The sequence below is a fragment of the Myripristis murdjan genome, chromosome 3, assembly GCF_902150065.1.
Source record: "Myripristis murdjan chromosome 3, fMyrMur1.1, whole genome shotgun sequence".
NCBI classification, from domain to species: domain Eukaryota; kingdom Metazoa; phylum Chordata; class Actinopteri; order Holocentriformes; family Holocentridae; genus Myripristis; species Myripristis murdjan.
In genome coordinates, this window is record NC_043982.1 from 35,600,699 (window position 1) to 35,614,754 (window position 14,056).

Below are 14,056 nucleotides of genomic sequence, written 5' to 3' on the forward strand. Positions count from 1 at the left end.
CTACTAATGCTATTGTTATACTATTATTATATTATTACTATGATATATTAGTATCATTAATATACATACTAATGAAATACTCTATAATATATATTTTTACTCTGATCTTAACACTTTTTTTTTTATTAGTGGCACAATGACATTTACAGTGACAATGCATTATTATACACTACATATTGTATTTATATGCCATAATTCTTCACAATAAATATTCTGATTATCTACATTGCTAATCACTGTCTTATGCCACGGCTGTTTTTAATCTGCTTAGTATCTATTATTTTTATCAGGTCATCATGGCTGCTCCTTCACTGTCTATATTGGCAGTAGCCACGTAAAACACACCCGTCTCCATAGTTTTGTTTTGGTCTCATTTTATGTTGTTTTGTTTGTTTGTTGTAGTTGTTTTTCCAGCACTTTGGTCCGCGAGGAGGCACATTTCGCCCAGCCACATACTGTGTAAGTGGATGGATGACAGTAAACTTGACTTGATGCTTGTTTGGCTTACGATGATCAGCTGGATGTCATGGTGCATTTATCCCTACATCACTGCTTATAGCTCACATATGGGATGCCAGCGGTGCTCGGTGGAGAGTCGGCAAATTAAATGAAATAAAATAAATAAATCACAGTCCATTCAGTGCGCCTAATCCAGTTCCGTGTCTTTATCGCGGGCGCTGCCGGGTGTGACAGTTCAATCCGAGTGGAACGCCTGTCCTGGATTTCCCGGCCGCTCCCGCTGCTGGCTGGTTACATTGTATCAGTCTCCACTCGGAGAACCACCACGGCGCCCATCCAGCCACGGCGAATACGGAGGAATTAACCTGGATGGAAAGCTATTCATTGTTGGATTAATTGCCGGAGGATCGCGGGAGAAGATTAAACTTGTGTAGGGTTTGAACCCGAACTGATAAAATGCCCTCTCGACTCGCTTGTTTTCGATCCGGAGCGGTATCTCGAAGTGTGATGGCACAAGTCCAGTGAATCGCTGGCCTCCCCTCCTCTCTTGTGTTGGATGCCTTGGGGAGTGCGTTGCCACTGGTTTCTGGTGCTTCAGATTTTTTTTTTTTTTAAAGGTTTTGTTATAATTTAAGTGTATTGCTGATTCTTCCCTTTAATTGAGTGCTCATCACCATGGACAGACCTGGCTTTGGAATAGGAGTGGCTAGCTAAGTCGGTAAGTTGGTATACATTTTTTCTTTTCCCCCCCTTATTGTTGATAGTGCTACGACTCGCTAGCCATCTAGCCTTGCGTGCAAGGCAAGCAGGCTAGCTATACACCCTATAGCCAACACAGCATGCAGCAGCGAGCAAGCCAGCTAGCCAAGCCTGGCTGCACTTAGAGCTCATTGTCTCATTTAGCCTGCTAGCGTAGTCACGTTAGCCCAGTCACTACACCATGCTAAGTCCAAGCTAACGGCTGCTGAAGTTTAACAAACACAAACATTAACAAGTAGTGACCTGTTTCCACTATGCGCAAAACACCTGAATGCAACGTAACACGTTCACGGTCCTCGAATTACAACATTAAGCGGTACTTTTACAGTGTGCTGTGTGTTCAGAGGGGACTAAGTTAACTCACTGTGGACTGCCTGCATCAGTGACTTGTGTTCACACGTTAACCGACCTGATAGTTGTATGAGGCAACATTTGTTAGCTAAAGTTGGAGCTGCAGTCTACTACCAGTGTCTCCCACGTCGCTTTTCTGGGGCTGTTTTAATGCTCTTGAAGAGTGCGTCCCAAGCTGGGAAGCGGGGACCCCCAGAGGGTCCTTGAGAAGAGCTCCGGGGGTCATCAGAAAAACATGAGGAACAGTTTCATTTCACTGTTGCTTTACTCCCAAGAAGCGAGCAGAATGAGAAAATGTGAAACAGTGACTACCCGAGTCTCTGCTCTCCCCACTGCTCTCTTCACTCTACAGTACGTGCAAGTGTGTAATTTCTTAACAAGTCGTGTAAAACCCAAATTTGGTGGGACAGTGTTTTACAGAGTGGTATGTAATGTATATGATTTGGTGGTTGGCTTGAAAATGTTTGGGAACCTCGACCTCAAAGGGGACAGATTCTGAGTCAGATTGTTCAGCTAGTGAAGTGAGATTTGATCACTTTATATAAAAACAGAAATGTTTGAAATGAAGACCACTACAAGCTACTTCAGTCCCCCATACTTTACTGTAAGTGTACCATAACCACATGAAACACAACCCAAATAGTCTGCATTCCACCAACAGTGAGCAGTTTAATATAAGTTCCTTGAAATGTCAATTGGAGTTAGTTGAGACTCAGATCACATTGATACAGTTAGTAAATAAACTCTAACCTGCAAAGCTGACATGACTTGGCTCATGTTTACCAACTGCAAAACCTCAGATGTTTTCCATTACTCTGGCAAGCTAACAAAACACCACAAAAAGTTGCAGTGATTGAAAGGACGGACTCATTTTGTCCACAAAAATGAGCTTGAGAGTTGCCGTGAGACCTGTTGTGAGGCTGCAGGAACTTCATTGAGACGGTTGTTTGTGGATTGGTGCTCGGCGTGAGTCACTGGGAATGGGTGGTTTTGATAAAACGTTGCAATCTCATTGAGCAACTTGCTAACTCATTTCTGCACCAACCACTTTAGGGCTATAAATAATGCTCTCCAGTGTTGAGTGTCTTTCATCGCGTGCAAGTCGGGTACAAAGATCACTTACCTGTCAGGCGAGTGAGAAATGTAAATAGACGTTTAAGGATGTGATCACACAGGACGTGCTGTTATTAATTTATTTATTCCCAGTTCAAACATGCGGTGTGCTTGTGAGCATCACTTGTAAACAGAACAAGGGCACAAGGAGCGTGACATCATTCTCGTTGTTGTGTGCTCCCCACTCTTAGCTAGCGGGGATGGTGCTGTTGAAAATAAGAATAGACAAGACAAAGTGGCCACCTCTCAGCTTGTGCTTGAAGAAGAGGACTAAAATCATATTCTATACCGAGGGTGTAGATTACCTTACTCACTGGGAAAACTCGATTGCTCCAAGCGTTGCTGATATGTGATATGACAGGGGTTTAAGAACATGAAAATTCAACATCACAGCTATTGTGATCATGATTTTCGGCTTTATTGTGGTTTTAGTAATATACTTAAAATGTTAAACAGAGAAAGGGAATAGTAATGCAAGTGTATTCTTCTCCTGATCCTCACTGTATTATTAGTATTATTATTGTTCTCTCATTTACACACACACTCACACGCAGTAATGTTGAATGGTACAAATCCTGCATCCCTGATGTGTTAAAATCTGAAAGTACGCAGTAAATGCGTGATCGACGTCACCCTATTTTGACCCTGTTAATGCTAACATTCTCTCCTTCACTGAATGGGATTGGATGATTCAGTGAAGGAGGCTGATTCAAAACCGACTCCGCCGGCGATGCCACGGCTGCCATTGAACTAAAGAACTTATTATCCCCACAATGCACAGGGGTGTGCTGGAGTTAAACAACAAGCGCACCCAAATGTCCAGTTAAGTTTAATTTTCAACCCAGTGCCCAGGAAGCTGCACGACTTGAGCTGGCAAGTAAAGTGTGTAAGTGTTTTTTTTTTTTTTTTTTTTTTTTTAATGCAAACAAATGTTTACAAGAAGTCACACGGGTCACAAAATGTTTTATCTGTGTAAATGTTTGTGTGAGCAGTTTTTAAATGTTTTTTCAACATGGCTGGGACTGAAGTGACAGGTAAGCTAGCTGAGTCACTCTGTTTTGAATCAGCCTCGTTCACTGAATCAATCCCATTCAGTGAACGAGAGAACGAAGGCTTATTACACTGAGACTCGAGTGTGTTTAGTCCAGTTACTCGTTCTCTGAACCACTCGGTGTTGAGGAGCGACGCAGCTCGTGAACAGGACCACTGAACAAACTAGTGACCCAATCAGTGAGCAAATCGTTTCGATGAACAGACCGAGATGAGCTGAATTTTCTGTGAGTGGGAGGCTTGAAACGTCAACCCTGGAATCCTACAGTTGATCAAAAAAACATAAACTGTATTGGGGACCCTTTCAGTTTCCCTGGGATCCATTCAAGTGACCACCTTTGTGTCCCGGGGACTCACTACACTGAAAGTCCTTCAACATCACTGAATAGGTTCGTCGTTGTACACCCAGGTGCTCAATGTTGTTGCCTTATGCCAGCAGTGTAATACTCAAAACAAGCTGCTCAAAGATGGCAGGTCTGGTGTGAGATGTTTTTTTTGCCTGTATCATGTTGTTTCTCTATAACATGTAATACATAGTAGCATACAGAGCTGCAAACTGGACGCCTTTTCTGAGAATTTTTACCCTGTTGAATCCACAATAGGTCATTCTTGTGATTCTTGTCAATCTGAGGGGTTTTTATTTGGGGGAAATGAGTGGAGGTGGAGAGGGAATGTGTTAAGGAAGCGAGAGCTAAAGTTAATAGAGGGCAGGGTCATAAAAGTGTAAGCAAAGGCTTGTCTTGAGGTCTTTGATTGGCCTTGCTTTACCAAGTTTACCGTGTTCATCTCTGTGCCGGTTAAGATATGCCACCATTGGAAGATGTTTGGGACACTATGACATGAGAGACAATCATTTATCTAAATTTGTTATAGCGTATTAATGGGATTGTTGTTGTATAGCCTCTTGATACCAAAGCAATTATAAAAATTTTGTCTTTTATTATATTTTTTGTCATCTAGTATAAATACCTAGCATTGATCTGAGGTCCTATTTTGCATATCTTAGTGTATCTAAGAGCTTAGAGCACTTACCATTTTTCAATAGGCAAAAAGTGGTGGTGATTATGGATCCTTTTGTCACCACCATCTTGAGAAATAATTTAAACCGTCCCAAAGTCAGTGTAATGGAGTGATATTTTTACACTATTTGTACTTGCATTTGTAATTCAGCAATGCCGGCAGACTGCGCTGTTCACTCCAGTTATCCTCCTTGCACACTCTCATATAACAGAGACCTGTGCATTTTAGTGTGTGACACTTTTAGAAAACACTCCTATGTGGATGAGTCCTGTGACATTTGGGCTTGAAGAAAAATATTTATACATTTCTATGCACACTCCTTATTAATTTCTCAGTCTTCAAGCATCATAAAGATGACTCCAAAATGTGGACAGCGCTTTCCAAATGTAAGTCTGCATTAACTTTATGCTGTGCTTTACTTTCATGATAATTTTAACTAGCCACACACATGAGACTTTGCTCCTGCATTAAATTTGCTCTCTAAGAAACGGTGTAGAAAGAGAAGGAATTTTCCAGTGTTTGTTTGGAGGTTCAAGGCATCAGACTGCTCCAGGACAAGGGGATTAAATTGGCTTTATATGGCTCCTGTCATCTCATGGCAACACGCCATTTGATGACAAACTAAGAAAGGATTTAGCCCACATCCTAAAAGGTAGCTGGTAATTTGAACCCTCTCAGGGGTAACTTTACAATCTCTTGAATGAAGCAATTAAGTTGTGTGAATGTGAGGTGATGTTCAGCCTTTTCAGACATGTTTTGCTGCAATTAGGCCGTGTTATTTGTGTTATTTTCATTTTGGCAAAGAAAAGCAGTGATAGCTACATGCTGAAGTGAGAAGTGTGTGTACACCCACTTTTATTGTAGGCTATTCATGGTGCCACATGACGATTCCCACTGTGCTCTGGTCAGCCTACATAAAACATAAAAGGCCCACATTGTGATCTAGGTCAAACGGCAGCAAAGTTGGAATGTGAATTACAATGAAAAATTATTGGTGCATGTCTTAAGACTAGATGATCAACTCTGTTCATATATCAAAAATGTTGTCATAATTGTAATATATCGCAAACAGTGCAATGCTGATAAAAGCCTGAATAAGTCAGACAATAATTAAGAGTTAACACAAGATTTAAAAAAAGTGGCTGAGCAAATTTGAATTTGGGATTAAATTGAATTGGGATTTTAAAAAAAAACATAATAGTTTGTGTGTTTAACCGTGTTAAATGCTTTAAAAGGTGGAATGAGATAAATGATCACCTGGACCAGAGTCACTCACTCATTTCTGTAGGTATCTTAATCAATGCAATTTTTCAGAAGGTAAATGGTTAAACGTCTCTGCAGAGGGCTTGTTTGTGGTCAATCCCTGTGGCTTGTCAGTGCCTCGCTTGGCTGTATGCAGCTTCTTTGGTTCTCAGAGAATTCACACAGAAGGGAGTTGATTCTGTGGAATTGAAAGATTTTTAGAGGGGGAGGTGTTCACTGCGGCTGAGTAGATATGAACTCCCAAGTGTTGGAGAGAATAAGCAATCATGTCAGCTGTCCTCAGTTGAATTGAAATGACATATTGGTGCGCAAAAGAACCTCATGGACTTCTTCAGAAAACTCCAGCAGCTATACATTTATAACACTGATTGGATTTCTAAACCATAAATTGTCAATTACAGCAGACAAGAGCACATCTTGAATGCTTGTTGAACAGTTATTGCTGTGCCAGAAACTGGTGATCCATCTTGTCATGGGATTTGAGCCCGGGTTACACTGAACTCGCCCCCATATAAGCTATAAAGACACTGTCAGTGTTTGTGGCATAGCAGAGTCCTGAGTGCTGCTGAAATGTACTTAGTTTTTCCTTGGGCTTTCAGTGTCCTCTCCCTTTGTTCTTTGAGAGGATAGCCTCTGAAACCTCACTCACTCCATCCTGATTTTTACAGGTTATATTTTTTTAAAAAATAAAGCTGCTTTGTCAAACTGCTTCAAGCACATTTTGCAGTGTTGCCTTTGAGATGTTTGCAAGCAATGATAGACCTTTCAGTACTGTCTTTAATCATTTCCTTATAAGCAGCATGACTTCATTAATCACTTTCGCTTCACTTGTTCCTGACACTTGTGTTCTTTTCTTTGTAACACATGAGAATTTTACCTCCACTAACTGTTGATTAATGTGCAAGCAAAAAGAAAATAATGTAATGAAATGTGTTTTTGGAAGTTGCTCTGTGCTTGGAATTTGCCTGGAAATAGCCCCGTTCATGGACTAAAATACAGCCTCCGCTCATGTATGTGTAAATTGCCTTCATAAGTCTCCGCTATATTGATGTAGTCTAGCCCATATTGTAGCATTCAAGGTAAAGTGTGCGTGTAACTGTAGCAGCTCGGAGAATCATTCTCTGATGTCATCGTGTTTGCACACACTGTGAACATTTAACAGTTCAACGAGTTGTCAGTCATATGATTGGGATTGGCTTATTTTAGTTTCCATGTAAAATGTTGCAGTATTTTGCATTTTTAAATAATTTTGAGAAATTTGTTAAAATGTTAAAATGCAATATGAATGTGAGCCATTTTGCAAATGAAGATAATTAGGTTTTCTTGAACCTCTCCGAGACATCTCCTGGGAAATGTAGTACAAGGCTCGCTATTGCCATTTGCCCCCAGGCCTGGTGTCATATTTCCAGACCTCCGGGCCAGTAAATTAACCCTGCAGGTAGCCAGCTCAGGCCAGCAGACTTCAAAGTCTCAGACAAAACACATTACAAGGTTGGACTTGGTAGAAAGGAAAAAAAATTCTAATGCAATCAAAACTATATGTAATAATCAATGACATTTGAGTGATCTGTGCTCTAGGGTTGAAGGTAATAATGAGTTCAGTTGTTCATTCAATTTTTATCTCATGCGTTTAGGATCACATGTTTGGTCCCCTGTGGGCCTACCAGCCTAAAATATTTTGTATGATGTGTATGATGAGTGTATGATGAAGAACCTCTCATGGTTACAGTGATTCAAAATCTTGGAATAACACTTGTTCTCGCTATGTCTGCTCCCTCTCCTCATTCACTGTCTAGCTTGCTCGACCACCGCTGCTCTCTCCCTCTCCCTCTTCGCATACTACTACTAAGAAGTGATGATGAAGAAGCTAAGTTTCAGCAAATTTTTAGTTACTTGCTGACTTGCAAGGGTTGATACACAATGTAACTATGATGAAAGTCAATTTTAAGTGACTCAGTTGTGTGAAAAACTTTCATGTGTAACGTTGGCCTTACATTCCCAGTGAGCCAGTGATTGCAGTGGTTGGATACAGTGATTTTGAAAGGCTACCAGTGTAAAAAAAAAAAAAAAAACTGCCAATTTTTGCAATAACATCCCTCCTATTTTGTAAATTAGCAGAAAATGAGCTTTACTAATAATCAACAGGACTTTTGAACCTATTGCAAGAATGTTCAGGCAGGTACATTTTTACAAGGTCCAAAATACACTGACACTCTCGACAAACTTGTTGCAGCTTTGACAAAAAAGGTGTTGTAGGGCTTATTTGCTGCCTCGATGCATATATATAATTCTGTAATGCCACACACACTGCCAGGACTGTCACACAGTGTGATTGGATAGTGGTTGCCAAGGTGTGATAATTGACACTTCCATAAATGGCCAGTGATAATAATGAGCAGCAACAAGGAAGGGATAATGATTGGTTGAAGAAGTAAAAACTACATATATATATATATATAAATATATATATATACTCATTTAACACCTCATGTTCACAATACAATAATGTACAAGTGGCAGCAAACTCTTGACAACAGATGGCCAACACTTTGAGTATCAGTGTATTTTAATGTAAACACAAGTGGAAGAGTAGAGCAAATTTATTAGCAGCCTCGGGTCCTTTTTTTCATTCTAATGCAACTTAATTAAATCCAACTGCCTAGCGTCTGTTGTCACCATGGAAATGAAAGAACACATCATATGCATCTTTGACAAAGTGTAAATGTGGGCGTTGTGATTGTTGCAATTGTGTTGTTGAGCTGAGTGCAGATCAAAGTAGAGGCTGTGAAAGGATGTGTGGGGAAATCCACAGAGCAAATACAGTAAATGTCTCAATGTTGTGAAGGGCAGTGGGTTGTTCCAAGGCACAGTCCCCACTGCCCTAATCTCTGCAAAATCTGCTATAATTTGCCGCATCAAAGAAAATCTGCTCTGTATCTTGGTTGACACAGTCCTGACTTGTGATATTGACGCAGAAATGAGAGTCAGAGTTTCTCATTAATGTGTGAAGCTGAGGCGAGATACCACAGCTTCATTGTGCTCTGCCACAGTCTCCTCCCTCCACCCCCTGGTCATCACTACATTAGGCTGAACTGGTGCAGTGCCTGTTCAAAACGTGCTTGCTTGGAACGGGCTGATTGCTTGGCCTCCAGTATTGCTGCTTGCAGCTTTCTGGAGAACCGCTCATCCAAACAACTTCACGCTTGACACTTCACCTCCTTGGGTCCTCAGCGATACACAGCGATACACGTCGATCAGAGGAACAGCTGTTAAGAAAATCGAAGGACAGACAGACAAACAGAGATTCTTTCCATTTAAATTAGGTTAGAGGGACGGTGCACTATGGATTCCTTGGTCTGAAATCAACCTGGAGCTGTTAATAGTTAGAATGTGTGAAGTTATATCAATGCCTTGGCAGCCTCCACCCCATTCAAAGTAAATGGAGGTATTCCTGCAGTACGTGCGGCATAGTGATAGAGCAAAATACACAGCGGTTGCCATCAAGAAGTTGAGCCAGATTCAACTTTTGCCGTAACACAACCCGACGTCACGCTGCGGTGGCCAATCACGTCAGCCGAAGATTAGATGGAATAGGTAGACAGCGGACAAACGGGCAGAAAGCAGGCCATGTAGCGACACGACCACACCTCCACACAACCCTGTGGCAAGTCACTGGATTGCCTGATTCTGTCTGAATGCAGCCTTAGTGACCACATCGCCCCTACACACACACACACACACACACACCCTAGTTTTAAGTTTACAGTAGTTAGTATCCTAAAATTTCCATGGCTACTTGACACTGAATCTCTAAAAGAGCCTGTTTAAAATTGTCAGACTGTGTCCATCATCTGAGTAATTTCATTCAGTTGCCTTGTGCAGTATTCAAGGAGGCATAACCTGAGAGGAGGGTTTGTGAGGGTTAGGTCACTGGATTGAATGCCCTCACTGGCTTGGAAAAGTTTGGATGATTAAAGGTGGAAGAATAATGCCCTCCTCTCTCTCAAAAGTTTAAGTATCATAAGGGGTAAGACTGTGGGGAAGACCCAAGATGGGAATGTTTCTGACTCGACTACATGAATGTTTAGCACAGCATTGCTGAAAATGGGCATGTACAGTGTAGTTCCAACTGGCAAGGCCACAGTCAAGGCAAAAAGTAAATGGTTGACCAAAACTGAATGGGCCCATTTATCATACTTTAAACTGTGAACACAAACATAATAAAATTCTATCTAAAAGCGATATGTATACTTTACAGTCCCTTTATTTCCTATCCATTTTAACTTGAAAGTTACTGTAGAATAGGATTGCTGGAGAAGCTGTCTGAAGTTGAAAGCAAGAAAAGGAAGGCAGACAGGTGTTTAGAGAAGACAGTCATGGAGGAAACAAGAGTAAACAGATAATTTGAGGAGCCACCAAGCAAGCAAGCCTGTATAAATGTATATTTGTAGAGGGAGGAGGATTTGAGCATATAGTTAGCTGTTATTTATATAATGCTTACCTCGATATATTGCACTTTCAGAATGATGTAACCTCGTCATGTCATTGCTTTAGTTCTTTCAGACTGCTCATGGATGCAGTGTGTCATGGCGGTAAGAGCTGGTTGTGGCCTTTCCATCCAGTGTTTCAATGTCCGCCACATGCAAGTGGCACATGTGTCTTGTGTCCCAGGTGTGGCTCTCTGCTCTGCCTGGTATATTTTTGCCACAGAAGCTTGCAACTCTGAAGTGTGGAATTCATAAGCAAATGTACATAAATGATTTCATATCTAAACATACATTCAGTTCATGAGTCACAGTTGTATGTAAACAGCTATTATGTGATATCTGATTTAAAAACAACAACAAAAAAAAGCAAGGAAAACTGAACAAACAACACAAAATCTGGCTGCTGAAACATGTTCTGTGTACATTGCAGCCGTGGGTAGGACAGAACACACCCGCGTCGCAGACATGATGCGAAGTAGCCGGGTCTGGTGGACACAAGGTGTAAACAAAGCTGTGAAACATTTAAATAAAACAAGCTTCTGTAAGCTAAAAACGAGTTTGGATCGTAGCTGAAATGACACTGTTTTTACTTCGCTGTGATTCATTTCAACTTGGAGCTGAAGGAAAATAAGATGTAGATCCCGGAGACCTCCCTGCTGGTACTTTGAGCCACTGCAAGTTTGTAACATGGAGACTAATTGAGTGTTGTTCCCAGAGTTTAAGACCACATCAAGCCGAGTTCAAAGCTCAGTTCATGACGTGGCTGTGTCTAAAAAGAAAGTATGGCCGAGAGTTATCCAAGCTGAATTGTGGGAGCACATTAGTGAAAGGGTTGGCCAAACACCCTGCGGCAAGTAAGTACACAGTACTAGATAGGCATAGGCCCAAACTGTGGAATAACTGGACAACAGCCAGCTATTAAACTGTTTTTGTTTTGTTTTTTTTACCCTTGAGATATGTGATATGCTATAGCCTATTCATCATTTTTGTCTCATGCCAATGTTGCCTGATCCCACCGATTTTATAATGGTTGTTGCAATTGAAATATTTCCTGGTGTTCATCTGTCATCAGTAGAGATGTAATGGGTCACCACACTGATGTTTTGGTCTGTACCTTGTATTTGGCTCATGGTAAACATGTTTTACTTAATCGAACGTGCTGTTGAAATGATCTGAAGAATTATTTTTTAATAAAACAAGTACAAAAACATGCGTGTTTTTGATCCTAATTCAGGAGGTTCACGTTCGCTTGCCATCGTGAATTGAAGTCAGTTTAACATTCGGACGTCTGTTTTAAACTGCATAGTGTTTCATATCCATTACCGCCAAGACCGTTTTGAGTGGTCCCATTTTTAAACAGTGGGATTAAATGAGTCTATATAATACCTCACATCACAAAAATAATGCATTTGTCGTCTTTTCTTTGAGCATGTCTTATAAAATGAAGGCTACACTCTTTATTTCACCACTCAAATATAAACCACATGTAGATGAAAAGGCAGATTTTATTTGTAGATTATTGCATCTGAAATGATATGATGCAGCATATTTAACACACATGAACAGCTTTGTGATAAATTAAATTAAAAATAAATTAAGTTATGAGTGGACATAATCTTTTGTATTATTGCATAATGATTGTAAATTATTTTGACATCCGGACACAGTCGCCTATAATTAAATGTTCATACAGTTTGAATGGTATCCGCGTTTGATAATATTTTTTTCTGTCACGTCTTTATTCGGATCTGTTTGTTAGACAGATTTAATGTTCTTAACTTTAAGACTTTGTCCCTGTGATCTGCTGCTCGGTTCAGACAATGCGCTGATATTACCGTGTGCTCAGAAGATTTCCTTAATAGTCTAACTTTTCTTCTGTCAGTTTAATTGGAGATTAAATCATTTTATATCATCTTGGCATGGCAGATGGATAAGGAATTTGGAGATTTGGATTATAAATTGGTTTGTAATTGGACAGATCAGGCTATAGGGCAAAATATAGCCTAGGATTAGACTGGACTTGAAAGACACTTAAAACCTCAGCCGTGCTCTGTAACCTCGCCTGGCCTGCACAGCTTACCTGATTGTTTAGTCAGATTATTGGGGTTATTAAATAGCCATTTAAAATAATTTCAATGTAAATTGTTTTACAGCTGATGCTCAATTTACATAATAGTCTGCATGACTGCTGCTGCAAATGGAGGAAGGGGCGGGGGGGTGCTTTAAAGCTGGCATGTGGCTGCCTCGCAGGCCATTCAAGGTGTGCCGTGCCCCGTGAACTGACCAAACTAATGCTATATGAACCGTTAACCCCTCGTCGTCTCACAGAATTTGTAAACCAGACTGGGGCTACAGGTCTGCATTCAACACAATACATTTAAATACAAGCTTTTCTTTTTTTTTTTTTTTTTTTTTTTTTTTTTTTTTAGATTGATTGGTCAATTAATTGTTTAGCTAAACCACCGAGGTAAAAAAGATACAGCAGTTGTGAGGTAATCAATCAGGTTTTATCACCACACTTTCTGTAACTTACTGGCATCATTGTACCTTTATCAAAATGTGTAGCGTTTTACTCCTTTACTCCTTGGCTTGAAATGCCAAGGCTCACTAGAATATATTTCATGATGTGTATCAGAGAGTACAGTGGACTGAGAGTCAATTTGCTGTAGTTCAGGTGGTTTTGCATGATTCCACTTTCTCACATACATTTTCTAGCGTTTCCACTGTCTGCGATGATTGAGATGTATGAAGTGTCAACAGTCACTGTCAGATGTTATGGCTTACTCTGTCATTGTTAGGCGCGAGACAGCAGCTGCAAGATGGATTTGGATTTGTATGAGCAGAGTTTGACTTGACTGTAGTAGAATGAATTATTCTGCTATAGTTCGAATAATATATTATTGATAGCAGCAGTTTCAAAAACGTGCAGTACTCTGACCCGCCGGGAATTGGTTCCAAACTGGTGCTCATTCTTGATACCCATCACTGTTTGAATGTGACACTTGTCCATTGTTAACTCCGGTATTGATTTTGGAGGCCTACCCATGCCAGTGATGATGCCATTTGGAGCCTTGTTTGTTGACTCGGCCTCAGTTAAACAGCTGCTGGAACTGGTGCAGGGCAGTTATTTGAGGTTAATGGTTGTCCATGCCCTCTGTCCAGTTAGACATTCGCAGGGCAACACTTGGACTGTCCAAGGTACAAACTGTGGTGTATTAGTGACTCAGCAGTGTCTATCATGTGGTCCTGTAGTTAATTTTAGGGATGGTGATCGAGAAACCAGTTCCAAATTTCCTGATCCATCAGAATCGCATGCCTCCAAGCTTATCAATTCCTTTTTCTCGATGTCAGCATGAACAGTTGTGCATATGTGCCCTTTTTTCTACTCTGTTTCTACACTGTGTTCACACTCAAAGATAATAAAACGGTTGCGTTGACGCTGAGAACCTGTGTAGGCCTGCTTTTCTTCCCCACACAGAAAATTGATCTGGAGTCAGTAAGGGAATGGATAAACAATGGGACCGATAAGCAGAATTGATAATGGCATTGGTAGC

General features: G+C 40.7%; 1 protein-coding gene across 3 annotated transcripts in view; it reads left to right on the forward strand.

The window, feature by feature from the left end:
* Positions 1-771: 771 nt before the first annotated feature.
* Positions 772-14,056, forward strand: part of znf609b (zinc finger protein 609b) — an 86,163-nt gene continuing 72,878 nt past the window's right edge. For all 3 annotated transcript variants that reach the window (XM_030080873.1, XM_030080865.1, XM_030080882.1), the window contains exon 1: positions 772-1,177. The gene's annotated coding sequence lies outside the window, so the exon portion shown is untranslated. The remainder of the gene's footprint in view (positions 1,178-14,056) is intronic.